General features: G+C 46.0%; 1 protein-coding gene across 2 annotated transcripts in view; it reads left to right on the top strand.

Moving 5' to 3' along the window:
• Positions 1 to 26,281, top strand: part of GRM7 (glutamate metabotropic receptor 7) — a 562,205-nt gene that overhangs the window by 38,316 nt on the left and 497,608 nt on the right. The gene's annotated exons all lie outside the window — the stretch shown is intronic.

The raw sequence follows: 26,281 nt of genomic DNA, 5'->3' as shown, positions 1-26,281 counted from the left end.
GCTTGCTGTCAATCAAAATGATGCAGCACATTTGCTTTTCAAGCAAGTCTGTTTTCAAGCAAGTCTGCTATCAAATCATGACTTCTAACTGCTCCGTGCACACACAAAATGTCTCTTGTTTTAAGATAGCCTTCTGTCGCATCTCTGCTTTCAGCAAATGGAACAGTAATTCAAATCGGCATTTACTGAATCCAGGAAAAATGAATTGGGCCTGATTTGTCATAAATGCTCAAACATTTAGCAAGCAAGGATAAGCAGGCCTGATTGAAGGATTCAAACTTATCTCACGTGATTCATCTTGGACTCCTTGTAAAGAATTCTTAAAAGACAGAGAGGACTTGGTATATATATTTCAGATGGCAGAGGACTATTAGACTAATACCACACATATTCAGCTAGAAAGGGAAAGATCGGCTGCTGATGACAAGTGAGGCTGCATTGCCTTGTGTAGTTGTCAAAACAAGGCTGTGATGGAGATCAGAAACAAATGTCTAGTACTGTTCTGTCTCTTCCCCCACCATCACTGGAGAAAAGATCCATATGGCTGATACAAAAGTTAAAAGAAGCAAAGGCAGAGTTACTTCAAAATAAATAAATCAAAATAAAAAGAGAAGCTTATCTTTGCTCCTCTGAGCATATGCATTGTATGCATTTTAAGAGAGAATCCAGCTTTCTGAATGTTTCCTTTTTTGCTGCAGATGTTAGTATTTTATTGTTGAGGGGAATCACATGCCCCATTCCTAGAAGAATGAAATCTTTTGTGGAATATTAAAATTAATGCAGATTATATTTCCCAAAGGGAGAAATGGAAAAATATGTTTTTAGAGGCAGTAAGCAACCCCTACTTTTCTTAATAGCCCACAGCAGATGTCAGCACTTAAGTGATAAAGAGCTGATTGAAAGAAGACAAGTATCTAGATAGCTCTATTCATAAGCAAATACCATCATCCAAGAGCCAAAATAGGTTGAAAGCCATTAAGCCACAATATGAATTACCCAACACTCTTTCAGAACACTAGCCCCTTCATTGCATCATCCTCAGAACAAACCAAACTTCTTCAACCAAACTTAGCTCAAACAAACACCTAGGATTTGTACTTTGCCTATAGAGCCAGCTATGACCCCTACATAACTCCTACATGGCCTCATGGGAGTCTGACAACAGCCAATAGAATATATATTCTTGCTCAGGAACAGGAAGCTCAAGTGCAAAGCTATAAAAAAAAACACTCTCAACTCCATTTTGTCACCTGCCCAGAACCAATGTGGTTCTGCTTCATCATTAAACCATCCTTCTAATCAGCCTCCATGTTTCCAGTGTCTTTCTCCCAGCTTGGAACTGGACCAGATGGATATTTCTTCCCACACCAGTTAGAGAGCTCTATAATTGGTTTTTTTTAAATACTATTTGATACTAGCAAGTTGACACAATTTTTTTCACTGCATGCATCTGTCTATCATTATGCAGCTTTCCTAGCAGCTGAGACAACTTGATTTGAAAGTCTATATATTTGATGAAATCTTCCCTTAAATGAGGATTACTGAATATGGCCCCTACAGGTTTTGAACCTGACCTCCAGAACCCTGAATATCATATTTAAACATTAACATTATTGAATTAATGAGATTTTAACTAACTAACATTTAAGTCCAGGTGAGGTTTTCTCCTTGACCTTATTTATTTGTCCTACTTTCACTCAGTTTTTAAAAATCTTTTCTCAGCTAGGAAAAAAAAAATACTTCCTATCCTTGCCTTAATCCCATGGGGTTGAATTGCAGTGCAGAAAACACTCTTGTCTCTCATGGCTACATTTTGGCTACCTCGTAGCTAAAAATTATCCTCAGCTCTTCCAAAAGGATGACTCCTTCCCATTTAATGATATTGGCTAGGGGATTAAATGAGAAGAATCCATGCATGTTCTATCCAGGTCTGATATTTTTAACATGTGTGAGAGAAAGAGATCGAGCAGGAAAAGAGTAGAAAGGAAAGATGAACAGAATACAATGCATTCTGGCTTGCTTCATTAATGGGAGGTGGGTGTGCATGCATACGGATTAGACAAGGATATGTTCAGTGATTTGAGCCAGTCTAATGAAATTAAATTGGTTTAAATGTCATATGGTCTACTTCACAGAAGACAGTCTTATCTGAATATGCTTAAAGGTAAAATCCAGAATGAAAAGTCAGTAGAGGCTCTGCTGATTATCAACAGCTTCTGAACTGTAGATATTTAGGTTACAATTTTTTTCAGCTGGTCAAGTGATTAATTTATTTCTATATACATTCTAGTACTTGCAAATAGGATTCAAATAAGTTCCCCATTTTTAACAGGACATATCTTGCACGTTTATCAGAATAATAAGATTTATTTGATATGCTTGTATGCAGTTTAAGCAAATCTCTCAGATCTACGTAAAGGATATAGGAAAAACGCAAAACCAATTTTCAAACAGCAATAAAATTGCATACTCTGAGTAGGCAACACCCATGGTTGAGGTGCTGTGGAATTTAGTTTTGATTTTGATACATTGGCTAGGTTAACGGGACTTGAACTGAACTGAAAACATGACAAGGACATTAAGTTGTCTATTCTGCCTTGTGTCTATGAAGATTCCCAGTCATCTAGGTCATGGTTATCCCAAAGGTGCTTTTTTTCAATAGGCAACTGGACTTTCTGGTCCAGAAAGTCTACCAGAAAATCTAGTTGCTTCTCAAAAAAAGCACCTTTGAGACAATTCTGCCTTGTATAATAATAATTTGTATGCATATATCTGACTCTATATTGACTTATGACCAGTTGCTTAAGAATTGTCCAAAGTTATGATGGATCTCTTCATAGCTATTTCTAAACCACGTAAGGTTAGGATGGTTGCACATACAAAGAAACCCATGGTCATGTGACTGCATTTTCAGTGCTTGGCAATCAGCTCACTTTTTTTTGGCAATTTACAGTGTCCAGCAGTCACACGACCATGATTCATGATGCTTTTTGCTGGTTTCCAATGTTTACTTCTGGTTTATGGCAAAAGACTCCCATTGGAATAAATAGATTCATTTAATTAATGTGGCATTTGCTTAACGACTGAAGTATTTGCTTAACGACTACCACGAAAAATGTCAAAAAACTGGGTCCGGTTACATAATACCTCTATTTACAACTGCAATGTCTTGTAGTAGTAATTCTGGACTCAGTTATGGTTGCAAGTCTAGGACTATCTGTATTCATTTGGGAGGAAGCCCCCTGGAAACAGTTGATCTCGGTGTGATGGACAAGGAAAGAATTAAATTGTTAATCCACAAGTCAGCCTTTTAGCTCAGTCTTATTCTTGCCTAAAGCAGGATGGAGACTGCCTTAATGCTAGGGATGGGCATTTATTCATGCATACCTATCTCCAGCTGCCTCAATCAGGCAAATAGCTTCCTAACACAATCTAATATAATTCATTTAGAAAGCTTTGAAAAATCAGCTGTTATAGTTAATAGTAAACCAGGTCTGAACATTGTGACTCTTTTGAAAAGCTTGATCCTGGGGGAATTTACTGACTAAAAGTCATACTGACACAGATTAAGTTTTCTCCTGAGAATGGAAGCTAAGAAGTGCAGCTCAATTATGTTACCACAGCATATTTGGTGTCAAGATTTGTTTTCTCATACTGTGTTATGGAGTCTGGAACTCCATGTTCAATGACAACAGAGATATATATTGCATTAGCTTGCAAACCAGATCATTTGGGTTGGCTGGTGTGCATTCATCTCTGTTTTGTATACAGAAGGCATTTGGATGGTATATGAAAGTTTTCTAGGGTGAAAAATGAACATGAAATTTATGATCCCATTATCTCAATGGCTTCACTTCACCCTTTCAAGTATGGCAAGATGGACACAAAGCTGTCTTACCACATCTGGCCGAATGTTTAGAAAGCACCGTGCTTTGGAAAACGTGGAAATGCAGTGCTCCAATTTGCACAGAGGCTTTTCAATGAGTTAATAGGAAAACTGCTTACCTTGACCCTAGTTTAAGGACCCTAGTCCTTAAAATCTGACTCTGTCTCCAGACCCTATGTTAGAGTGGGCACTGGGCCTGGGTCCTGTTCTGATGTTTTGAGTTTTCTAAATGATTGCTGTTTCCTTTTCATGACTTTTTGAAACAGTTTTTGTAGTATGTATAATAAGTTTAAGTCTGGTGGGATTCAATTTTTTTTTTACTACCGGTTCTGTGGGTGTGACTTAGTGGACATGACATGGCTTGATGGACATGGCTTGGTGGGCATGGCAGGGGAAAGATACTGTAAAATCTCTATTCCCACCCCACTCCAGGGGAAGGTTACTGCAAAATCCCCATTCCCTCCCAATCAGCTGGGACTTGGAGGCAACGAATAGATGGGGGTGAGGCCAGTCAGAGGTGGTATTTACCGGTTCTCCAAACTACTGAAAATTTCTGCTCCAGTTCTCCAGAATTGGTCAGAAACTGCTGAGTACCACCTCTATTATAAGTATAATATGTACTTGTATTATATCTTACAAACCACCCAGAGTTGTCATGGGTGGAGTGGCCTATATATATTTGTAAACAAACAAGAAAAACAACAAACTTAGTAGATTTGTTCAGTTATTTGCATGGAATGGTTGAAAGTCTAAGGCTTTCCTGTAAGTTCTGTTATTCTGAGAGTCAAGCGCATACATTCAGTTGTTTGACTTCCCTTCATTCGATCAATCAGAATTCAGGAACCAAGATATCCCCAAATCATTTTTTTTAAAAATAACTTACATTGAGGTTCCATTCCACTAGATCAGTGTTTTCCAACCTTAAGATATCTGGACTTCAACACGCAGAATTCCTAGGCCAGTGATGGCGAACCGCCTTTGGCTCATGTGCCAAAAGTGGGGGGGACCGCAGGAGGGGTCGTGCACGGGCATGCTTCTCCCCTCTGGGCGCATGCACGCATGACCAGCACTCCCCCCTGCTTTTGGTGCTCTTTTTTCACCCTCCCAAGACTCCAGAGGCTTTCTAGGAGCCTGGGGAGGCAAAAACAGCCCCCCCCCCGAGGGCCTCCAGAGGTTTCAGGAGTTCCCTGAAGCCTCTGGAGTGTGAAAACCAGCCCTACAGGCAAACCGGAAATTCAGGAATGGACTTTCGGTTTGCTCGTAGGGGTGTTTTTTGCCCTCTGGAGCTTTCAGGAGGCTTCCCTGAAGGCTCTGGAGGGTGAAAAATGGTCTTATGGCCAAACTGGAAGTCGCTTCCTGTTTGCTCATGGTATCATTTTTTGCCCTCCAGAGCCTTCAGAGAAGCCTTCGGAGAGCGAAAAATGGTCTGAAAAGAAGGCCAAAGTCATTGGAGCCAACAGGGCAACGCCTCGCGTGCCCTGACAAATGGCTCCACATGCCACCTATGGCACGCATGCCATAGGTTCGCCATCACGGCCCTAGGCAGTCACACTTTACTATTTTAGTAATATGTAAATGGCTCCTGAGGTCAACCATTAAACAGACGCAGACAAATACCTTTGCAGGAGGACAAGACAGTATAGCCCTCACTCAGGCATTCTTAATTGCTTCCCATTCTTATTTTCTGTATAAAGGCACACATGTGCCTTATGGTCTGCCTTGTCCCATCTTCCTTAAAGTAAACTGGTATCACCCTGATCTGAAGAAAACAACAGTATTTGCACATATTCAAGTAAGATTCAATTGCCAGTCTGGTAAATGTCTGAACACATTTTTGTTTCAAGCAGCAAGATGCTTTTATTTATTTGATTGATTGGTTGCTTTTTTACCTCAGTCTCAACACTTCCAGCTATATCAGGCCATCTATGTTTTTACAGTGATGCAGAGATAAGAGAAATCATTCTTGGGCCTGTTACAAACATTAAAAAATTAGACAAAAATTTGAATTCCTCAGTGTTTGTTTATTTATTGACATATGTGTATCCTATATTTTGATTGGATTCTTAATAATCAATTTCTTAATTTTCTGTTCCAATGTTTTCTTGTTTCTGCTGTTCTGTAAATTTTCTATCATGTGCCATCACAAGTTTACCAGTGAAGAAAAGTGGAATTGATATTTTATACACAAATAAAGCAGAGTGATTATTTTTGATGGAATTCCTTTGACTGAAATAATAAAGACACTTAGAAGCAACAATCTGCCAAGCTGCTGATGAGGTGTTTTTTTTTTTCCTGAAGAAATGTTAGGAAGATTTAATCTCTTTGCCGAAATGGAGGGAAGAGAATGATATACAAATACTGAATCTCCAAAAATCATTCACAGTGACATTCTAATTTTCTTTACAAATTCCTTTATCATATATCTTAAGCAAACCTTTAAATACAAATACAGTAACAAATCTTCAACGGTATGGTATTTCTTTCTTCCATTTAGGCCCAAGTTGTTTAGCACTTGGGTGATTAACATGAGAGGAAGAGAATTTGTGCATGGAGACTTGGCTGTTGCTCTGACTTTTTCTGATACCAAAAGCTACATTCGGTTCTCAAATGGACTTCTTTGATTTCTTTTTAACCCCCGATTGGCACGTACTCTAGAAGAATGGGATCTGGTGGTTGCTTTTTCACAGAGGTTGACAAATTTCATAGCACAGCTCAGCCTGGCTTTATTTTTTTTAAAAAAAGATAAACATGCAACTTTGCTCAGCTATCTTTTTGAGCATAAGCTATTTGACGCACACTTATAGCTTTTATCCAGTTCCATTTATTTTAGTATTGAGCTCTCATCCACAAATGAAATTGTTACTAGACAGAGAAGCTATTTAAACTTCTGGATCTAGAATTGATGAATGTCTTGGATTGGCGCTGTTTTTCATTTTTCTGGGAGATAGGCTTTCCAGTAGAAGGAGTACAATAGGAGGATTTGTGCTCTTAATTCATTGGCCAAGTTACTTGACCATCCCTATCTACTCACGAAAAAGTTAATTATGTCATGTTATATGATTGATCATTTTTATTTATTTTTCTTGGTTCTGTAGAACAATAACTTTGGATCTCATGCAATTCTACTTTGATACCTTGATGTTAAATGCTCCACAGCCCTTGCTTTTCTAACTAGTCCTTTCCTAGCCATCGTCTTAACTTACTTTATATCGATCTCCTTCTAATTCTAATCCTGAACTAACTACAAAACATTATGTTAATTATATGACTAAAGTTAGGGACCAGAGAGAGAGAGAGAGAGAAATATACTCTCCATCTGTCTCTGTTATCTGTTATACATCTGTATTATCTATTATGCTTAGAGCAGAAGATGGTACATTTCATTTAGTTTATCCTTATAACAATAAATCTACAACATAGGCTGGGCTAAAAAAGTCAACTAGCAAGCTCCTGGAAACTTAAACATTGGGCACAGTGGCAGGACAAAGGAATAACTCTTCCTCTCTCCAAATCTCATAAAAATGCCTCTTCAAAGCTGCTGCACGGATTTCATAGATCAGTGATGACCAACCCTTTTGTCACCATGTGCCAAAAGTATGTGCATGCGTACTGATAAAGCAATGTGTGCATGACCCTCTTTATGCCCTGGCCGCACATGTATGTGGATCCCTCATGTGCATCTCATCCACGTGCATGTGACCCCCATGCTTCCCCTGCCCCCCCACATGTGTGTGCAACCCCCACATGCCCCACCCCTGCACAGGTGCATGCGACCCACGGGTGTGCCCCTGCCCCTGCACATGTGCATGTGACCCCCCTGTGCTCCCTCTGCCCCTTCACATGTATGCACTCCCCCCCCACCCTCCCATGCATGCACACACATCTCCCAATGCGCCCCATCCCCCCACATGTGCAGCAGAGACCCAAAAACCAGCTGGGCGGTGGTAGGCATGGGCACATCCAGAGTGGAGCTGAGCTGGGGCAACGGCTCGCTTGCCTTCAGAGAGGGCTCTGCATGCCACCTGTGGCACATGTGCCATAGGTTCGCCCTCACAGTCATAGACTATCTTCCTACAAAATTCTTTTTAGTGAATCCTACAGCAGGAGTAGCTTTACAGATATTGTTAGGTGTTAATTCACATTTTCACTCGTTGCACTAATCTAATGAAGAACTACAATAGGAGTAGTCCCAAAGGTGCTTTTTCCAAAAGGCAACTGGGCTTTCATGTTTGTGTATGTGTGTTTAAACATTGTGGCTTTCATCGAAGAAGCTTCTTCAATTCAGCTCAACTGTCTTCAGAAGTTGTAGAAACTGGAGAGCCATTCTTATTCTTATATCAGAAATGATATAAGGTCTTCTGATTGAGCAGGGGGGTTGGACTAGAAGACCTCCCATGTTCCTTCCAACCCTGTTGTTCTGTTCTATTCTGTCTTGGATGAGAAGCAAAATGTTTTCAAAGAGAAAACCCAAGAAAGTCCAGTTGCCTTTTGGAAAAAGTACCATTGGGACAACCATGACCTAGATGATTGAGAATCTCCATAGATAGTTAGGATAGCAGTGGCCAATCAAGAACCTCAGACCTTGCCTATCAGGATATTGGAGAAACATAAATGTATGGATTTACATTTACATGTAAGAAGCTTTACAAAGGAAGATTCTACACCCCCCAATCAATAAAATAAATGCAAAAACCTTACATTCCATCCCTAAAGAGATCCCTAGAACTTTTGTCTGTCTGTCTGCCTATTCTCTCTCTCTCTCTCCCTCCCTCCCTTCCTCTCTCACGCACCCACACCCACACCCTTATATGGTTACCCATTTCACAAGAATCAAGTCTTTTGTTTTTTAAAGAAAACTCAAAAAAAAAATCAAATAAAAAAGCACAGAATTTATTTTCCTCTAGAGCATTTGCTTCATAAATTGATATTAGAAAGGAGAGTTTGGGAAAATAACTCCAGAACTTCAAAGAAAGTTTTGCAATAATGCAAATGATATTCTGAGTTATTTAGGATATTCAATGATTTAATAGTCTTGAGCTTTCTAACAGATGTTATACAAATATATCAAGAGCAGTGTCTGAGGAAAAGATCCCTTTGGGACAGAGTTGTTGCCTTGCTTTTCATGGATGGTGTTTTTATTTTAAAGAAATGGTGCTCCATTCTATTTCAGTAGAATACGTTTACTTGAATCCCATCTCATTTTGCTGCAGGTTAAAGTAACCCAATTCTGGTTACTTTGGTAGCTTAATATTAAACTTCGTTTGATTTATTGCAGTGTATGCAGGTAGTCGTCAACTTAGAACAGTTCATTTAGTGACCGTTCAAAGTTACAATGACACTGAAAAGAGTGACTTACAACCCTCCCCAGGCTCCAGAGCTCTTTTTTACATTTACGACCATTGTAGCATCCCCATGATCATGTGATCAAAATTCAGATGCTTGGCAACTGATTCATACTTATGACTGTTGCTGTGTCCCAAGGACATGTGATCACCTTTTGCAACCTTTTGACAAGTAAAATCAATGGAGAAGCCAGATTCACTTAACAATCATGTTACTAGCATATCAACTGCAGTAATTCACTTAACAACTGTTGCAAGAAAGGTCATAAAATGGAGCAAAACTCATTTAACAAATGTGTCACTTAACAACAGAAATGTGGGCTGATAGTGATGGTAAGTCGAGAACTACCTGTATTAAGATAAGTATATATAGGATTATATTTCTACTCATAACCATGAGAGTAAACCATTAGATTTAGTGGATTTAAAGAGAATTGGATTCCATTTTTGGAATATATTTTTGTTCCAGCCTTATAGGTTGAAACCTTATTTTCATCATTGTGCAAAATTAATATGTGTGTGTGTGTGTGTGTCTGTTGTATTTGTACTGATAAATAAATAAAGGGAGACTAGTATAGATCTATTTCGAGCTAATTAGCTCTCATCAGCTAGCCATACCCTTACTGGGATTTGAACCTGGGCTGTATTATATCTCAGGCAGGAGTCTTAGCCACTAAGCCACAGGCTCGCCTGCCTGCATGGTTTTCTGTGATGAGCCGAAGGACAGAAAGAGGGAGTAGTGACCTTCGTCCCATATTTAGGCATACCAGGGGTTGGTTGTTTGGGTTTTTTCTCACGTAGAATTGGAAGTATATTCACGACGTTTCAATGAAGTCTCATTCATCATCTTCAGGTTGGTGCTTCCGACTTGGTGCTTCCAGGAGCAATGTGAGGTCTCGGACAGTTCCTTTTTTTAACTGCCAGTGGGGATTTGAACTGATTGGGTGGGAGCTTGGCTGCATTCTGATTGGGAGGAGGTGTATTATGATTGGTAGGGGGCTTGGCTGTGCTCTGATTGGATGGGAGTTTGGCTGTGCTCTGATTGGCGTCCATACATACATACATAAATACATACATATATATAGTATTTGTACTGATAAATAAACACAAATACATACATACATACATACATACATACATACATACATACATACATACATACATACATAAAAGCAGAACTATTTAACTCATTTTTGGCATCTACGAGTTCAAATCACCAGGACCGGATGGATTACACCCCAGGGTTCTGAAGGAACTGGCAGACGAGATCTCAGAACCACTGAACTATATCTTTCAGAGATCTTGGAGCACCAGGGAACTGCCAGAGGACTGGAAAAGAGCTGATGTGGTTCTCATCTTCAAAAAAGGGAAAAAAACAGATCCAGGAAACCACAGACCTATCAGCCTGACCTCAATACCAGGAAGGATTCTGGAAAAGATAATCAAGCAATGAATTAGACTCAGACTCAACCCCTCCAAGACGGAGTGGCTGTGGTTACCAGCCCCCCGGTTCAACCAGTGTATTCCATCGATGGCCATTGGGGGCGAGCAGCTGGCCCCCGTGGAGCGGGCGCACAATTTGGGCATCCTCCTAGACGCCCGGCTGTCTATGGATAACCAAGTGGCAGCCGTGGCGAGGGGGGCGTTCCACCAGGTTCGCCTGGTGCACCAATTGTGCCCCCTATTGGACCAGGATGCCCTTCGCACAGTCACTCATGCGCTGGTGACGTCCCGTCTGGACTACTGCAATGCTCTCTACATGGGGCTCCCCTTGAGATGCGCCCGGAGACTACAGCTGGTCCAGAATGCGGCAATTATGGGGAGAACGAGGTTCACCCATGTAACACCTCTCCTGCGTGAGCTGCACTGGCTCCCTGTGGTCTACCGGGTGTGCTTCAAGGTGTTAATCACCATCTTTAAAGCGCTCCATGGCACAGGACCTAGTTATTTGCGGGATCGTATCCTGCCCCATACATCCCTGCGACCAATCCGCTCTCACAGAGAGGGACTCCTCCAGGTGCCGTCCACTAGGCAGTGCCAGAGGGCGGCGCCCAGGAGTAGGGCCTTCTCTGTGATGGGCCCAGCCCTCTGGAACGACCTCCCCCCAGATATTAGGAGAACGACTGATCTCCGCTCCTTCCGCACGAAACTCAAGACCCACCTGTTCCAACTAGCTGGCCTGGCTTAATTAGAACTCTCTAACCTCCCTGGCAATTTTAAAGTGTAAATTTAAATTTTGGGGTATTTTAACTGTTTTAATTGTTGTAATTTTATTGTTATTTATCTTAACTTTGTGGCTTTTATTTCTATTTGAATTGTTAATGTTGATGTATTTACCTCCTCCATGCCAAACGCTTATATATTTGATTGTACGTCGCCCCGAGTCCCTTCGCGGAGAGGATGCGACTGATAAATCAAATAAATAAATAAATAAATAAATAAATAAATAAATAAATAAATAAATAAATAAATAAATAAATAAATAAATAAATAAATAAATAAATAAATAAATAAATAAATAAATAAATAAATAAATAAATAAATAAATAAATAAATAAATAATAAATTAGCGAACACCTAGAAGCAAATGAAGTAATAGCCAAAAGCCAACATGGGTTTGTCAAAAACAGATCATGTCAGACTAATCTTATTGCATTCTTTGACAAAGTGACAGAATTAGTGGAGCAGAGGAATGCTGTCAATATAGTTTACTTGGACTTCAGTAAGGCTTTTGATAAGGTAGACCATAACCTACTACTAGACAAAGAAGAAGAATGTGGGTTGGACACCATCACCACCAGATGGATTCGTAACTGGCTGACCAACTGCACTCAACGTGTAGTCCTCAACAGAGCTGCATCTACATGGAGGGAAGTATGCAGTGGAGTACCCCAAGGCTCTGTTTTAGGCCCAGTACTCTTCAACATCTTCATCAATGATTTGAATGAGGGAATAAATACAATACAATACAATACAATAGTAGAGTTGGAAGGGACCTTGGAGGTCTTCTAGTCCAACCCCCTGCCTAGGCAGGAAACCCTATACCGTTTCAGACAAATAGCTATCCAACATCTTCTTAAAGACTTCCAGTGTTGGGGCATTCACAACTTCTGGAGGCAATCTGTTCCACTGATTAATTGTTCTCACTGTAAGGAAATTTCTCCTCAGTTCTAAGTTGCTTCTCTCCTTGATTAGTTTCCACCCATTGCTTCTTGTTCTACCCTCAGGTGCTTTGGAGAATAGTTTGACTCCCTCTTCTTTGTGGCAACCTCTGAGATATTGGAATAATGCTATCATGTCTCCCCTAGTCCTTCTGGGGAACTCATCAAATTTGCAGATGACACCAAGCTGGCAGGAATAGCCAACACTTCAGAAGATAGGCTTAAGATACAGAAGGATCTTGACAACTTGAACATTGGGCCCTATCTAATAAAATGAAATTCAGTGGTGAAAAGAGTAAGGTTCTACATTTAGGCAAGAAAAACGAAATGCACAGGTACAGTATAGGTGGTACCTTGCTCAATAGTAGTAACTGTGAAAGGGATCTTGGAATCCTAGTGGACAACCATTTAAATAGGAGCCAGCAGTGTGCAGCAGCTGCCAAGAAAGCGAACACAGTTCTAGGCTACATAAACAGAGGGATAGAATCAAGATCGGGTGAAGTGTTAATACCACTTTATAATGCCTTGGTAAGGCCACACTTGGAATACTGCATTCAGTGTTCGTTCCCACGATGTAAAAAAGATGTGGAGACTCTAGAAAGAGTGCAGACAAGATCAACAAAGATGATTAGGGGACTGGAGACTAAAACATATGAATGGTTGCAGGATCTGGGTATGTGTAGTTTAATGAAAAGAAGGACTAGGGGAGACATGACAGCAGTGTTCTAATATCTCAGGGGTTGCCACAAAGAAGAGGGAGTCAAACTATTCTCCAAGGCACCTGAGGGTAGAACAAGAAGCAATGGGTGGAAATTAATCAAGGAGAAAAGCAATTTAGAACTAAGGAGAAATTTCCTGACAGAACAATTAATCAGTGGAACAACTTGCCTCCAGAAGTTGTGAATGCCCCAACACTGGAAGTCTTTAAGAAGATGTTGGATAGCCATTTGTCTGAAATGATATAGGGTTTCTGCCTAGGCAGGGGGTTGGACTAGAAGATATCCAAGGTCCCTTCCAACTCTGCTATTGAATAAAAAATATTTTTTTTAAAAAAAAAGATGTGGGGTTTCCTCTTTGAACAGATAATATAGCAAGTGCTATATTGGAGAAGAAGAGAAAAGCAATCATTTATACATTTTTTTAAGGATCTGTGGACCATGTGCTGGAAAATTCTGTTGTAGAATAGTATTTCGAAATGAACTTAAAAAAAACCTTGCATATCTGGTTTGCAGAACAATTAATGTTTGTCTGTTAAAATCTCAAATTAAGTTTAAAAATATGTTGCCATTTTCTAATTGCTTTGACTGGGGATTTCAGGTTTTAATATAACAGCTACCAGACTCATGAACGAGTGAGGTGGCAGTAAATATTTTAGAATAAGTAAACATAATTCAAGTGGGCAAAATCATCCTTTTTGCAGTGTATACAGCAGTGGTGAAATCTAACTCCCCCCCCCACCTGTTCTGTGGGCGTGGTTTGGTGGGGGAGTCATGTGACTGGGTGGGCGTGGCCAACTTTTTCACTTTTTAAAGCATTTTTTTCCTGCCTGTTTGGTCAAATAGGCAGGAAAAAAGATGCTTTAAAAAGTGGGGGAGGGGGGACCTTCCGACGATTTCTGGATTAATCTTCATAATCTCCACTGGTGTGTTGTGTAGTGATATAGCCATTATTTTTGCAGTGTCTGTGGAAGTGAACATAATAAACTTAGTAAGCAAGTTCAATGCTACGTTCAGAGCTGGTTCACTTAAACTACAGATGTCAGCAACACATTCTACAATCTGTCCCTGCATTTTAATTAACATGCAAAAAAGTACAAAACTTAAGCAAGAAGGCTGCAAGCACACTGATTCCACCTCAGGAACTTACTTCTCTGATACAGGATTTTCTACATTGGTTTCAATGCAGGGTAAATATTGATGACAAATATATATACAATGAGAAAGGCTACCTTGAAAATGAAACCCAAACTTCATGAATTATGCAAAAGTAACCATGTTCATGCATCTTTTGATTTCTTTTTTCTTTTAAAATTTCTAATAATACCCAAACGGAGCATTCTTTTAGCCTTACAGATAGAACATTTACCCGAAGAAGGGGCGTCTTCCCCATTGGCTGGAACGGCGCCCGGACCAGGAGGGGAGGCAGGTTGAAGCCAGGACTAGGTGCTGGAAGCTGTGCTGTGTGCTGGAACCAGGCAGAAAAGGGAAGAGGGGCAGAACAGGGCCTGTCCTGGAGACAGGCAGGACCCCCCCCCACCTAGCAGACTAAGATCTATTGCCCCCCCACACCTGGCAGACTAAGATCTATTGTCCTTTTGCAAACTACCTGCCATGGCTTGTGCCCAGGTGCCCCTGATGACTATAATCTGCCCGTTTAACATCTGGTATCCTGCTGACTTCCTGCTATTTATGACTTATGGCTTTTCACCTGCCGGGCTACTCCTACTACCTCTCCCCCTCTCACCCTCGCCATCTGCTATTTTATAACAACTAGCTACTACAAACTATCTGCCCTCTTCCGCCCACAATGGACCGCACCCAGGCCTCCATCTATTTATTTACCATCCATCTTCCAACCGATCACCTGGTCAACATAAGATCTTCCCACCTAGTTGTGATCGTGGACATTTCTTTCCTCCCATTAGATCCTGGCTTATTGATTTTAACATCAACAGCACCCTGACTTTGTCATAGCTTTTTACCATTACGTATTCGAGGTCGGACTTGCTCCAACTGCGGGAGTCCCCCCTCTCGCAGGCATGGCCCTTTGCCCCCTCCGGGGCCCACCTTGATGATGGGTTTGTGAACCCAGAGAGGTGGAGGAAGCGCAAACTTAGGGGGTTTTTAATGAAATGTTTTTTATCTTTTTAGGGGGCTCCAGGGTGGGGGGGCGGGGGAGGGTGGGTCAGATCAGGAGCGATGTGAGAGCCGGGCCTCCAGGTGTGGTCTCGAGCAGAAGGAGCGGAAGGGAGGAGGAGGGGGAGGATATCATTCCTATACAGGGCTCTTTAATTCCAACGGTCACAGGGAGGGGCAGATACGAGGACAGATTAAGAACTTACAGTCGGTTGGGAGACCGTGGTTGCTGGTTACACCCGGTCGCTTGTATCAACCCCCGCGGTCTAGGTGGTCAAGAGTTACAGACCCAGGGCCTGAGGCTGTTGTTATGCAATGCGAGGTCCGTTGTTAACAAGGCCCCCCTCATTCACGATCTAATTTTAGTGGGGGAGCTGGACCTCGCGGGAATAACGGAGACCTGGTTGGGCCACGAGGGAGGTCTTCCCCTCATGGAAATGTGCCCACCAGGCTACCGAGCATTTCACCAGCCTCGGGCCCAGGGAAGGGGCGGTGGGGTGGCAGCAATTATTCGGGAGGACTTAGAGCCGAGGGAGTCTACTGTGCCACAGACGTCCGGATGTGAATCCCTTGTTGTGAAATGGGGCCCTGGGAGACAGTTGGGCCTGCTGATAGTATACCTGGCTCCTCGCTATACATCAGCGGCCCTGCCTGAACTCCTCGAGCTGATCGCATCGGTGGCGGTCGAGACCCCCAAACTTTTAGTGATGGGGGATTTTAACCTGCCATCGATGGGAGAAGCATCAGAGGGGGTTCGGGAGTTCATGGCTTCCATGACAGCCATGGACCTGACTCAAATGATTCAGGGCCCGACACACGAGGGAGGACACACTCTGGACCTCGTTTTTGTCTCTGGCCAGTGGTTGAGTGATCTGGGAGGAGGGGACTTAACCATCACTCCCCTGTCATGGTCAGATCACTCACTCCTTCGTCTTGACTTCCCTGGTGCTACCTCCCGCTGCGGGGAGGCGGAACCGGAAAGCACTAGATGGTTCCGCCCCAGGCGCCTGATGGAACCAGATAGGTTCCAGACGGAGCTTGGGCCACCTCCTGTAACCTTGACCCGCCCCCGGGTAGAGGACCTGGTGGTCGCGTGGAATAATGTGACTACCGGGGCCTTGAACCGGGTGACGCCTTTGCGGCCTCTCCGGCGGCAACGATCCACCCTGGCCCCTTGGTTTACCGAGGAGCTGAGGGTGATGAAATGCCGCAAGAGACGTCTAGAGAGTCGTTGGAGATCCTCTCGTTTTCCAGTAGAGTGGAGGGAGGTGTCACTGAAGGGTTAACACAGCCTGATTGGTCCATTTGACTGAGAGAAAACTTCTTAGCCTTCGGCTTCTCCCATTGGCTGCCAGTTTCCTCTCAGTCAAGAAGGTCCTAAGACTTATTGTTTGGTTCCCAGTGATTGTGAATACTAAAATTGAGAAGTATTTTGGCTAAATTGGATATTTCAAATTAAAACGAAATTATAGCATAGAATTGGAGCTGTGCCCAAAGGGACATTCTTTCGCTGTCCTAGATAGGCAGGGAGAGCCGTTCGGAGCAAACTCCTCTCATTCCTCTTCCTCCCTGCTGGGCCTTCCCTCCCCCCAGCTGATTCCTGGTGCCTCGGGCATGCCGGGGGGCTTACAGCTCTCAATCTCTCCCCCGATGACCCATTTCTTCAAGCCGCAGCACCGGCGGCCTTTTTGCCGCGCGTGAAGACCGGCAAGCCCTTAACTCGGCCGCGCCGCCTCTCCCGGGTCGGCGGTGCTCTCGGTGGCAGCGCGAGCACAAGACCGGAGCGCCAGCGGCTCTTGCCGGGCGTGAAGACCGGCGGTAAATCGCCCAGAGTTGCGATCTCCTTAATTGGGTCGGCTGGCCGTCAGAACGGCCGGGGAGGCAAGCGGCGGCATGCGCGCCATTTTAGCGGCCGCCTGAAGAGAAAGCAGCCGCAAAACAAGCCGGCAGCCATTTTGGACACGTGGAGGGCCCTGACTCATGGGCCTTACTGAACAGACACCAACAGGCCCAAGCTGAGCGTTTTTCCACCAGCGCCGGGCTCAGAGGCTGCAAAGACTTAAGATCAACACAACTCCTTCATCTGAGCATGTGAGTGGGGCGATGGCAGCGCGTTCCGAGGTCGCTCAAACCGCGACCGCCCAGGCTCAAGAAGAGAAGTCAGGCCCCACAGCCCCAGCCAGGCCTCGAGTTTCTAGGCCTTCTGCTGAGGATCGACCCTCCAGAGCTCTACAAAGGGACGAGCTTAGGCGTTCCAGAGCAATTGAAAAAGCCATTGAGAGGGCAGAGAAGAAGAAGGCCAGGGATCCCAGACCTAGATCTAGATCCCCCAGACCTGAGGCTCCTTGTCATTCCCCTTCTGTCAACAGGGGGTTCAGCCCTTCTTCTCCCTCTTCCTCTTCCTCCAGATCAGTTAGGAGTGAAAGGCGGGGGGCTTCACCCCCACCCACAACTTCCCCTGGGACAGGGGACTTGGATAGAAATGACCCATTAGAGGGCCCCTCTGCCGGCCCCTCCAGGGGTAGGAGGTCCCACAGGGATTCGATCTCCCGTGACTATGATTCTGAATATGATGAGGAGGATCTAGAACACCTCCCTGAAAATCTAAAACGTTTAATTTCCGCAGCCATTTCCAAGGGAATAGCTCAAAGAGATAGACCCTCCCGTCATAATAGGATTACACGGTTCAGCAGAGCCAGATCTAGGGCTTCCTCACCTTCCCTCATGAGCGAGGTCTCCTCTAGGGAGGAGGCCAGTCGCCAAGACGACTGGGGTTTTTCTGAGGAAGAGGACGCGGCCACTGACCAGCCCACCTCTTCCAACCTATTTATCCAGGCCATGTTTAAGCCCCTACTGAAAAAAGCTAGGAGAACCACCAAGGTGGGCACGGGGGACCCCACAGTGCCCCCACCCAGAGATCCGGATATGGTGATGTTTTCAAACACGGCCACCAATAAAGAGGAGATCCCTGCCCCCCCTCTGTTCTTGGGGGTGGCCACCAGTCAGTGGGCCCGGCCTTCAAATTTTTCTCCTCCCGGCAGCAATGACAGGCAGGCTTATAACATGGAGAAGGCCTTCCTACAGGCCATCCAATTACCGGCCATAGATCAACCGATAGCTGCCCTGGTCTCATCTTCCCCTGTGGTCTCGGGGGATGTGGCAGATAAGCTTAAGCCGGAAGATAAGAGGGCGGAGCTCACCCTGCGGAAAAATTACAAGGCTTCCGCATGGGCTATGCGGGCGGTGGCCGCCGCCTCGTATTTTAATCGCACGACAGTGATGTGGCTCCGCCAACTCCAGGATCGTATCCCGATCCAGGATGATCGCATCCATCAGGATTTGACCAAGATTATGGCAGCATGCCAGTATTCGGCCAATGCGACACTGGATGCCATGCGATTCGGCTCCAGTGCCTTAGCTACCTCTGTGGCCTCGCGCCGGCTCCTTTGGCTTAGAAATTGGCAGATCGATAATAAAGCCAAATGGGATTTAATAGCCGCTCCCTTTACGGGTCCCAATCTGTTTGGATCAGCCCTGGACCCAATTTTGGTGGAGAACAAAGATAAGAAAAAGGTGATGCCCACCTCCACCAAGAAGGCCGAAACATGCAGTCACCCGTATCGCAGGCCTTCCTTTAGGAGTTATGACAGGGACCAGGAGCCTCGCTTTCAGCAGTACAGGCAAGACAGGCAATATAACAGGCAGAACTTTCAGGAGCGTTCCAGGTACCAGCCCCAATCCAAGCGGCCCTTTCGCGGGGGGGGGGGGGGCGGCCGCCCCTTCCGCAGAGGGAAATGACTCAAATCCGAGTCATCCCATAGGCGGCCGCCTGGCGCTGTATGCGGACAAGTGGGACCAGATCACATCAGACGGGTGGGTCCGAGTGACCATTCGCCACGGCCTAAGGTTAGAGTTCCTCTCCTATCCCCCGAGACGCTTCAAGGTGTTTCCCCCATCCCGGGATCCGGAACGCAGTCGTCTCATGGACCTCGCCGTCTCACATCTTCTGGAAATCAGAGCGGTGGAGGTCGTTCCGGAGCCGGAGAGGGGACGGGGCTACTATTCAAATCTCTTTGTAGTCCCGAAGGCCTCGGGGGGTTGGAGAGCGATCCTCGACCTGAAGCGCCTGAATCAATACCTAGTCTACAGGCGCTTCAAGATGGCCTCCCTGAAGTCAATCTTGCAGGGCATTCGAAAGGGGGATTACATGGCCTCGGTAGATTTGACGGAGGCCTATCTTCACATCCCCATTCTCCGGGCTCACCGTCAATTCCTGCGTTTCTCCCACAAAGGCCGACACTATCAGTACCGGGCCCTTCCATTCGGCATGGCCTCGGCCCCTCGGACGTTCACCAAGGTCCTGGCAGCACTGGCGGCTTACCTGAGATCCATTCCGGTGAGGCTCCAGTGCTACTTGGACGACGTCCTGGTCCAGGCAGGGTCCCTTCCCAGAGCCAGGGCAGACCTCCAGCTGACGATCCAAAGGCTACAGACACTAGGTTTCTCAGTAAATTTTCCCAAGAGCCACCTGTCCCCCTCCAGACAGATTCTGCATCTAGGGACAGTAATCGATTCCGAGTCAGGGAGGGTTCGACTTTCCCCAGACCGGCTGACCAGTCTGAGACACTTGATCACATCCATCAGGACAAGAAGGTCCATTTCCACCCTGACCTTATCCCAGCTCCTGGGGAAGATGGTTTCCTGTATAGGGATAGTTCCCTGGGCTCGCCTACACCTGCGTCCCTCCAGTGGGCCCTGATACCAGCCCAGAAGAGGATGTTGAGCAACTCTCTGCGACCGCTCCACATAACACCAGAGGTGAGACTGTCTCTCAGGTGGTGGATGTCCCCGGCACTGCGGCAGGGGGCCTCAATTTGGGAGCCGGAGAGAGTAACAGTCACAACAGACGCGAGCTTATTCGGCTGGGGGGCCGTGATGGGGTCCGACATGGCCCAAGGACGCTGGACTGCCTCAGACCTCAGCCACAACATCAATTGGCTCGAGCTCAAGGCTGCGAGACTGGCCCTCCGGTCCTTTCACCGTCATCTGCAGGGGCGACACGTCCTCCTGCTCATGGACAATGTAGCGGCGAAAGCCCATGTCAACCGTCAAGGGGGAACTCACTCCCGTGCCCTGTGGCGGGAGGCACAGACTTTGGGCCTATGGGCAGAGAGACACTTGGCCTCGATTATGGCGGAACATATATCGGGGGAGTCCAACCACCAGGCAGACTGGTTGAGTCGGGCGACTCTGGACAACAGCGAGTGGCAGCTGGCCCCAGAGTTGTTTCGGAAGATCTGTCTCAGATTCGGCACCCCCCTGGTGGACCTGTTTGCCTCCCCCGGCAACACACAACTGCTGAGATTCTTCGCCCGATTCCAGACTCCAGCGGCAGAAAGAGCGGATGCCCTCAGAACCCGGTGGCCTCCGGGTCTTCTCTATGCCTTTCCCCCCCTTCCCCTCATTCCCAGAAGGGCTTACGTCATTCTATTAGCCCCATACTGGCCGAGGAGACCATGGTTTGCAGACCTGGTCCAGCTCTCGGTCACGGACCCCTGGAGGATTCCATCAGAGGAGGTCATACTGTGTCAAGGGGTCTTGCTTCACCCAGAGCCACAGTGGCTGCATCTGACCGCGTGGCTCTTGAAAGGGGATTGTTGAAGGGGAGGAAATTGTCATCAGGGGTCATAGCTACCCTGGAGGCAGCTAGAAGACCATCCACAATTAGAATCTATAATGCCACCTGGGCGACCTTTGCGAAGTGGTGTGGCCCAAGGGGGGTGTATCCCGCTAGGGCCACGGTTCCGGACATTTTAGAGTTCCTCCAAAAAGGGCTGGAAGACGGGTTGTCCCATAGTACACTCCGGCGACAGGTAGCGGCCCTAGCCAACATCCTGGGAGGGGAGGGCTCCTCTACCCTCTCCCGCTCTTCATTGATAAAGAGGTTTCTCAAAGGGGCGGCTAACATCCGTCCGCCTCCAGTTCATAGGTTCCCTACCTGGGATCTTACCCTCGTCCTGAAGGCACTGACAGGTTCCCCTTTTGAACCGCTTAGGATGGTGCACATGCGACTCCTCTTGCTGAAGGTAGTGTTCTTAATGGCCATTACATCGGCCAGACGTATCTCTGAGTTGGGGGCCCTTTCAGTTCGGAGCGATCTTTCCATGATTCATCAGGATAGGGTGGTCCTGCGTTTGGATCCTTCGTTCATCCCGAAGGTTAACACTCTGTTCCATAGGGCCCAGGAAATTGTATTACCAAATTTTTGCCCAAATCGAGCAAGGGAGAGAGAACAGGCGTGGCATCGTTTGGATGTACGCAGGGCCCTCCGTATTTATCTGAAGCAGACGGAGGGCATTCGTAGGTCCGAGGCGCTATTTGTCTCGTTTCATCCGGGTTCCCTAGGCAAAAAGGTCTCGTCTTCGACTATTGGGAGGTGGATCAGGTTGGCCATAGTTGAGGCTTACGGAGCCTCGGGGAAATCCCCTCCTTCGGGGATTACAGCTCACTCCACTCGTAGTGCAGCCTCCTCCGCGGTCTGGGCCACAAGGGCGCCCTTCGAGGACATTTGTCGAGCGGCCACCTGGGCCTCTCCTACTCCCTTCATAAAACACTACCGCCTGGATTCTTACGCCTCGGCCGAGGCGTCCTTCGGGCGGAGGGTTCTCCAGAGGGTGGCGGCCGATCCTCCCCCTGGGACCCAGTCTTCCCTCCCTGGGACGTAGCGTGGGTATGTCCCTTCAGTGACACCCCCCTCCACTCTACTGGAAAAAGAACGTTGGTCTTACCTGAACGTTTTTTTCTGTAGTGTGGAGGGAGGGGTCACTTTCCCGCCCTAGTTAGATAGACAGGGTCCGGGAGGGAAAGGATCGGGTGGCCCTGGGCGGCTTTCCCTTGTCTTTTTACATCATGCAGACGCTGACCGTGACATCGCGGAAACTGGGAGCCAACAGGAGAAGCCAAAGGCTAAGAAGTTTTCTCTCAGTCAAATGGACCAATCAGGCTGTGTTAACCCTTCAGTGACCCCTCCCTCCACACTACAGAAAAAAACGTTCAGGTAAGACCAACGTTCTTTCCGAACTTGATCGAACACAGGCACGAGCCCATTTAAGGACGTACCTTGTGGCATTAAGAGTGGCCAAACGCCAATATTGTGCCACTCTCATTGCATCTGCAGAGAACCGCCCTACCGCCCTGTTTCGGGTGTCCCGCTCCCTCTTGTTTCAGAGGCCGCGGGAGGCCCCTCTACAGGGCAGAGCAGAGGAATTTGGGAAATATCTGCAGGATAAAATCGCTCAAATCCGGAAGAATTGGGTCCTTGTTAGTGGTCCAATGGAGACGTCCGTGGCGAGTCTTGAGGAATCGACCTGGGAGGAGTTTGACTTGGTTGCCATCGAGGATTTGGACAGAATGCGTGGACGACTGCGACCCACCACATGTTTATTGGACCCGTGCCCCTCCTGGCTTGTACTGGCATCCTGGGAGGTTACACGAGACTGGCTCCTGGACCTAGTGAATGCTTCGCTGAGCGAGGGGTCTCTCCCGGCCGCCTTGAAAGAGGCGGTGGTGAGACCCTTGCTCAAGAAGCCTTCCCTGGATCCTCTGGAGCTGGCCAATTATCGTCCTGTCTCCAACCTTCCCTTTTTGGCGAAGGTTGTAGAGAGTGTGGTGGCCTACCAGTTTCCATGGCATCTGGAGGAAAATGATTATCTAGAACCGCGCCAGTCCGGCTTCCGCCCCGGTCACAGCACGGAGACGGCCTTGGTCGCGTTGGTGGATGATCTCTGGAGGGCCAGAGATAGAGGTTGTTCCTCTATCCTGGTCCTATTAGACCTCTCGGCGGCTTTTGATACCATCGACCATGGTATCCTACTGCGCCGGCTGGAGGGGTTGGGGGTCCGAGGCACCGTTTTGCGGTGGTTCGGCTCCTACCTTTCTGGCCGGACGCAGCGTGTGTTGGCAGGGGAGGAGAGGTCGACCCTACGCCCCCTTACATGTGGGGTACCACAGGGGTCGGTCCTCTCGCCACTCCTGTTCAACACATATATGAAGCCGCTGGGTGAGATCATCCGTGGTTTCGTGGTGGGATACCATCTGTACGCTGATGATACTCAGCTGTACTTTTCCACCCCGAACCACCCCAACGAGGCCATCGAAGTGATGTCCCGGTGTGTGGAAGCCGTACGGATCTGGATGGATGACAACCGACTCAAACTCAACCCCTCCAAGATGGAGTGGCTGTGGGTACCGGCTCCCCGGTTCAGCCAATTAATTCCATCATTGGCCATCGGGGGCATTCAACTTGCCCCCGTGGAGCGGGCGTGCAATTTGGGCGTCCTCCTGGATGCCCGGCTGTCCATGGATGACCATGTGACAGCCGTGGCAAGGGGGGCGTTCTGCCAGGTTCGCCTGGTGCGCCAATTGCGCCCCCTACTGGACTGGGACGCCTTACGCACAGTCACTCATGCGCTGGTGACGTCTCGCTTGGACTACTGTAACGCTCTCTACATGGGGCTTCCCTTGAAATGCACCCGGAGGCTACAGTTGGTCCAGAACGCAGCCGCGCAGGTAATTATGGGGAGTACTAGGTACTCCCATGTGACACCGTTCCTGCGCGAGCTGCACTGGCTTTCTGTGGTCTATCGGGTGCATTTCAAGGTTTTGATAACAATCTTTAAAGCGCTCCATGGCTCAGGACCTAGTTACTTGCGTGATCGTATTCTGCCCCATACATCCCTGCGACCAATCCGCTCACACAGAGAGGGCCTCCTCCAGGTGCCGTGCACCAGACAGTGTCGAGGGGCGGCGCCTAGGAGTAGAGCCTTCTCTGGGGCGGGCCCAGCCCTGTGGAATGACCTCCCTCCGGATATTAGGAATACCTCTGACCTCCGCTCCTTTCGTATAAAGCTCAAGACCCACCTATTCCAAGTAGCTGGCCTGGCTCAACTTTGATCTAACTATATCGCTCCTGACGGGTTTTTATTTGGGTATTTTAATTGCATTCAATTACTTAGGGGTTTCTAAACATTGTATTTTATTGTTTTTATTCATTAGCCGACCTCCTCCTTGTACATGTCTTGGTATATGTTTTTGTAATATGTATGTCTTGTTTATATATTTATTTCATATGTTTTATTGTACGCCGCCCCGAGTCCTTCGGGAGAGGGTGCGGCTAAGAAATAAATATTTATTATTATTATTATTATTATTATTATTATTATTATTATTATTATTATTATTATTATTTAAATGGAAGGTCATTGAGAGCATTGTAAAAGAGCCTTTTTCTTTTAATCCTCTCCTTGGGGGATGGTTGCCTTAAATTCTAAATAATCTTCCTTTTGAGTAAATTATACATTTGTAACTCCTAGCCCTTAAGAGATTGCTTTTGCCTGCCATTGGATTTAAAGAGATCGCTTCATTTTTAAAATAAGCAAACTAAGATTTAAATTTAGTTAGAAAGGGGCAGCATCAATTCTATCCCCCTTTTGGTCCCAAGCAATCTATTTCATTCAGTTTAATTCCAATTCCGATTAGGAAAATTCTATCTATGTCCTGTTTCCTTGGCTCGATGGCACTTTAAGAATAAAATGCTTTTCTCAAAATGATGTTTTGTTGGAGAGTTACTCTGTCTGTCAATCTGTCTGTCTATCTATTTATGCAGTGGTGGGCAAACCTAGGGCACACGTGCCAGAAATGGCATGTACAGCCTCACTGGCTCCTCTTCCATGTTCCTTCACATGGGCGGGAGTGCTAGAATCTGGAAGAGCAGCATTCCAACATGCATGTGTGCGCTGGCACCTGAACTTTCGGGTTTCTATTGCACACATGCGTGACGGAATGCTGTTCTTCCAGGTTTTGGTGCTCCCACGCGCACGAAGGCCAGAGAGGCCACGAGTTCCTTGCAGGATGGTTTTGCTTGCCATTTCTGGCATGCAGGTTGGCACGCAGTGACAAAAAGGGTTAGCCATCCCTGCCCTATATCATTCCAGACAAATGGCTGTCCAGTTTCTTCTTAAAATCTCCAGTGATGGAGCACACACAACTTATGAAGGTAAGCCGTTCCATTGGTTAATTGTTTTCACTGTTAGGAAATCTCACCTTAGTTTTAGGTTGCTTCTCTCCTTGATTAGTTTCCATCCATGTCTTCTGGTGCTTTGGAAAATCGGTTGACCCCTGTGGCAGTCCCTGAGATATTGGAACATTGCTATTATGTCACCCCTTTTCATTAGACTAGACAAACCCAATTCCTTTAATCATTCTTTATATGTTTTAATCTCCAGCCCCCTAATCATCTTTGTTGCTCTTTCCTGAACTCTTTCCAGAGTCTCAACATCTTATTTTATGATATGATAACCAAAACTGGATGCAGCATTCTAAATGTGATCTTACTAAGCACTCCCTCTCGTCCGTCAATCAATCAATCTATCTATCTATCTATCTATCTATCTATCTATCTATCTATCTATCTATCTATCTATCTATCATCTATCTATCTATCTATCTATCTATCTATCTATCTATCTATCTATCTATCTATCTATCTATCTGCAGGTCTTGGCATATTCGGGTCTTTTCCCATGTAAGATTGAGATTATCTTGTCGACGTTTCGATCAGGTCCTACTCGCCCACTCGTTTCGTTTCGTTGAAACGTCACCAATCTCAATCTTACATGAAAAGAGAAAAAGACCCAAATACGCCAAGACCTGCATACCTGTACCTGTGAAAATCTATGAATATATACAGTATACATATAAATATATCAATATCAATATCATCTATATGCATTATACACACATTTATACATATACATTTTTCTGTGAATGTACCCTTCTCTTGTGCTGTATATGTGAATGATGCCATTGTGTACTTATTAGTACACAACGAGGCCGTCGAAGTGATGTCCCGGTACTTATTAACCACCCCAACGAGGCCGTCGAAGTGATGTCCCGGTGTGTGGAAGCCGTACGGGTCTGGATGGATGACAACCGACTCAAACTCAACCCCTCCAAGACGGAGTGGCTGTTGGTACCGGC

Source organism: Natrix helvetica, assembly GCF_964273705.1.
Source record: "Natrix helvetica genome assembly, chromosome: 1".
NCBI lineage: Eukaryota > Metazoa > Chordata > Lepidosauria > Squamata > Natricidae > Natrix > Natrix helvetica.
The sequence above is the reverse complement of the archived record's forward strand: the minus strand, read 5'-3'. Positions and strand labels throughout refer to the sequence as shown.